The following is a 5,000-nucleotide window of genomic DNA, read 5'->3' on the forward strand; positions in this document are numbered from 1 at the left end:
TATTGTTTGGAAAATTAGAGTACCAGACCCATATTTTTGCTATTTTATGTTGGACCAAATGTTATGTATTGAGATTCACATGATCAATGACCAAAAATGAACCACTAAAGTCAAGAAAAAAATATCTACTCTGAGCTATTTTCAAGAGCAGATAATTCCAATATTGGAAGGAAATTTCCATTTTCTTTCAAATGTTGTACAGGAATACCAAATTTGAGTGGTTTAGCTTGATTAATAAAAAAAGTTATAGCCTCTCAAAAATGGACCAGCAAGCAAATTTGATTTTGACACGTTTTGAGACAAAATTTCAACAAAGTGTAAAAATTAAAATGTCCATATTATGAACTGAAAATTTCGCTTTCTTCAAGTCTCATAAGTATCTTCAATCAAGTTTGAGGAAAATCAAAAGGAGTGTGGTTCCCAATTTTCGAAAATTTGGTTCACTTGATATGGAATGGCCCTACGGTTAGTTTGTGTGACAGGTAATAATATGAGATTAAGGGCATTTTTCTCCTAAATCAAGATCACTATTAGGGTCAATAAATGGAAAGCAATTTTAAGGGTGAGTACTGACCACTATATCGCCTTTGGTCAGTATGTGTAAGAAATTAAGATTGAGCAATTAATCTACAAATCACACTAGTCTTATCTAATTGAGAAACCAGAACGCCTCATTGTTTAGAGAGATGAACAGCTCTATCACATAAGCTCTTATCTCAGTCTGTATATTCTTTCGTGTCTTTGTCAAATAATAATACTAATAATAATAATAATAATAAATGGCATTTATATAGCGCTTTACCCCGTTGTCAAGGCTCTAAGCGCTTTACAGTGATATAAAACAAAACATATTACAGCGAGACAAGTGTGAAGGAAACGTGATACGAATTCAATTTAACAACAAAATATGAAAATAATATTGCAACATTATGACGTAAAAAGATAAAACTTTAAGCGAGATTTGAACGTTGTCAACGAATCCGAGCATCTCACGTGTGATGGGAGAGAGTTCCAAAAATGGGGGGCCGAAAATTGAAAAGACTGTTCACCTATTTTACGGAATGGCTTAGGTTTGACATGGATTGATTGGTCATTGCTTGACCTCAAGTTTCAAATATGAATTATATATTGGGGGCAAAATGGCCGAGTGGTTAAAGCATTGCACTGTGACCCGCTTCAGGCACTTACGTTTTTTTTCCTTGAGCAAGATTGTTAACCCCCAATTAGCTCACATAGACAACATGGGTGATTCCTGTTGACATCAGACATCCTGTTTGATGGATTATCTATATTCCTTTGTGGAATACCTAGGCGACGATATCTTATGATGTCATGGTGGAAGGGCCTTATTTATATATATATATATATATATATATATATATATATATATATATATATATATATATATAATAATATATATATATATATATATATATATATATATATATTATATATATATATCTTTAACTAACCTTAATAGGAAAATAAACACCCTAGCATTATGACTAACCCTAATAAAAACAAACGAACCCTCGGACTGCTTTGCACTACCTTTCAATACTTCACAAATTAAAATGGCGGCCGAGGATCAAAACAATGGTCAAATTAGGAAATTTTAAACTTTCACAAATCTATCAAGGTTTGTTCTACAGTTTTTAAAATGCTTCTTTGTGATGACAAATTGAATAAATAAACGTCTGACAAAAGATCAATGGTGAAAATACAAATTGAAAGAATACTGGGGATGTAGGAGCTTTCGGAATGTCTCCCCTTTACCTAACTTATGTGAGGTCAAATGAAAATCTGAAGCAGACGCGAAAAATATCCAAGTTTGTTCGGGCTAGAAGCTAGACAGATACAATTGACAGTTTGCCGACGTTTAATTAAATATTTCCCAGGGCAATAATTATCACATCGATGGCTTAAAAACGACCGTAATATCAGCAGTAATGTTAGTTGACGTTGTTAATCGTGAAACTTGTTTAAAATTTGTGTAAATCCGAATACCTTCATGTGATCAAGTGAATAATATCACTATGAATGCCACGATTTGCTGAAAAATGCCAACACACACACACACACATGTATACACCACACACACAACACACACACGCACACACACAAACATACACGCAATTAGAACATACTACTACATAACAAGACTGATCACCGCTAAATCAACAACACAATGGAAGTAATAATAATACTTGATGTCATAACTAGATGATGCAAACTGACAACTTTTTACAGTGACGAAATTGGTTGATTTTGAGAGTGTTAGTGTCGTCGGTACATATTTTATGATATCTGTGTGACTCAACGAACTTTCAAACTTACTTTAAATTATAAAAGGAAATCAAGTTATCTGTTTATCTATCTGTAAAAAATACATTTCTAATTTTCAAATCTTTCAGTAGAGTTGTGCGCCGTATCATTTTTTTTATTGACTCAAATAAGCACAATGTTCTCCACAATGCTATATTTTTTAAATAAAGGATATATATACATACATACGGGAATTGTAGAATGGACAAATCTAATTTATGACTGTTTTGTTAGACTCCGATCTCAGCATTTTCTGATCCATTGTTTGGAATTCACAAACTGAAATCATAGATTCCAGTATTCCACTTTAGATTGCCTTCAGCATTGACCAACATTAGGTATTTACAGAAGGGACAATTTTTCTCCTGATAATTAATTTTCAAGAGTTTGATTTTGTAAAAAAATTGGCGAGGTCAAAAAATTATTAGGTGCAAGACTGCATATCTTTCAAAACATAATTTCTTTGCTCATTTATCTGTTTACAAATTCAAAACATAATCAAGAAAAACATCTTTTTAAAATTTTTAATTCACTATAGGACGGCATGAAGATACAGAATTACATCGTGTATTCTTCAAAAGATTGTATTCGTAATGGAGCTCCAATCTTGAGGTAGGTATTCCATTCAGTTCTCTCTCTCTCTCTCTCTCTCTCTCTCTCTCTCTCTCTCTCTCTCTCTCTCTCTCTCTCTCTCTCTCTCTCTCTCTCTCGCTCCCCCCTCACTCTCTTTCTCTCTCTCTATTTCTCTCAAACCTTCTGTATCTTTCTGACTTTCTGTCTCTCTCTATCTCTTTTTCTGTCTGTCTCTCTGTTGGCTTAGTTAACTGGTGAAGGCGTTGTATGGAAAGGACGTTTTGATAATTCGATAATTATTATTGCTAAACATCAACTAATTAAATAGATAAGGAATGGATAAATTAAAAAGATTTAAATATGAGGACACAAACAGCTGTAAACTGTAAAATATTGATCAATAATTAAATAGTGAAAAAAAAACAAAAGTCCCGTGATATGAAACTCATATTGAATCTATTGTTTGGTAAGCACTGACAAGAGTGCTTAAACTTCAAGTTCAAAGAAAACGCATAGACTAAAATATATTTCAATTGCTCAAGGTATTAAATATCAATTAAAATTCAAAGGTTACAGCAATAATGATTACTAATTTTGAGTTTAATACAAGCTGTGTGCAGGGCTTCTGACTGACAAGTCTCTAAAGATAGACGGCAGCCAGTATTCGAACTCGGGACCTTTGGGGTACAAAACAAAAACTGTAGCACTGAGCCACACTTCACCACCCAACTGAAACTGAAACAGTGATAAAGATCAATGTATCCTGCCACAAACATGGTTTTTAAGAGTTCACAAGTGATAAAATTAATAAAACTGGCCCACCAGTCTCTATCCTTCCTGTAACATATTTTCTCGTCATTTAGCTAACAACTACAATGTAAAATTGCTTATAGTTATAGTAGTAGAATTCTTTTTTTACTAATGTTATATAATGAAATAATCAGGAGTTTGGTTTGATGTTGATAAAAGAATAAACTCTCATAAGTGTCGATCTATCTGTGCTGCACGACTAATAGCCTATGTCTTCATTTAGAAGTTAGCTTTTGAGGCTCAACCGGGGAACAGAACTTGTCACATTGTTTTAGTCGTAAACCAGTTGAGCCATCACGATGAATGTAAAGATGATCTGAACGTTAGTCGTGAGACTGCATTTCTTTCAAAACATAACTTCTTCGATCTCAACATAAACAAGAATAACGTTTTTTATTATTTTCTCAAGGATGGACAGGATTGGATTGTGTATTCTTCATAGGACTGGAGCCTTCTCTTTGAGGTAGGAATTTCTGTTGGTCTTCTTTCTCACTCTCCCTCTCTCTCTCTCTCTCCCTCTCTCTCTCCCCCCCCCTCTCTCTCTCTCTCTCTCTCTCTCTCTCTCTCTCTCTGTCTCTCTCTCTCTGTGTTCCTCTTAGTGGGGACCTGTGCTTGTGTCAGGATGAGACATTTAGGTGATCTCAAACTAAGTACATTGATAGTGGGCTCTACATGTGTTCCCTATTTGATCTCCTCTGTCTTCCTTTTTCTTGGGTACTTTGATTGTAATTCTAGAAATGTTTACTATCCCACGTTCTTCCTTTTTACTGGCGCTGATATTACCTAAATGTGTGGCAAGCGCCGTAAAACCGTTAAAAACGAACATACTACCACTACTACAAGCACCACCACCATTTCTACTACTGCTACTGCTACTACTACTACTACTACTACTACTACTACTACTACTACTACTACTACTACTACTACTACTACTACTACTACTACTACTAATCTCTAATACTACTTCTATTACTACTAATCAGTGATGCCAAAACTCCGGTCTCACCGGGAAAAGACTCCGGTCTGGAGCCAAAAATTTCGGTTCCCGGGCAACTCCCATCAAATTCCGGTGAGGTCAATTTGTTCCAAGGATTCCCCCTGCTTCATCATCATCACTGCCACTAATACAACCATCGTCACTACTACTATAACCACCACCACAGCATCATTACCACTGCTACTACAACCACCACCACCACATCATCACTACCACCACTACTACTACAACCACCACTACCACATCATCATCACTACCACTGCTACTTCAAACACCACCACCACCTCATCTT

The 5,000-nt window shown here is 35.1% G+C and overlaps 1 long non-coding RNA gene across 1 annotated transcript in view; it reads left to right on the forward strand.

Annotated features, from left to right (window-relative positions):
* LOC144971154 (uncharacterized) overlaps window positions 1-5,000 on the forward strand; it is a 16,288-nt gene that overhangs the window by 3,276 nt on the left and 8,012 nt on the right. The window contains exons 2-3 of the long non-coding RNA XR_013645076.1: window positions 2,864-2,937; window positions 4,118-4,171. This is a non-coding gene — a long non-coding RNA (uncharacterized LOC144971154). The remainder of the gene's footprint in view (window positions 1-2,863; window positions 2,938-4,117; window positions 4,172-5,000) is intronic.

This window comes from Berghia stephanieae, chromosome 4, assembly GCF_034508935.2.
Source record: "Berghia stephanieae isolate SIO BIC M18660-M18661 chromosome 4, UCSD_Bste_1.3, whole genome shotgun sequence".
Lineage (NCBI taxonomy): Eukaryota > Metazoa > Mollusca > Gastropoda > Nudibranchia > Aeolidiidae > Berghia > Berghia stephanieae.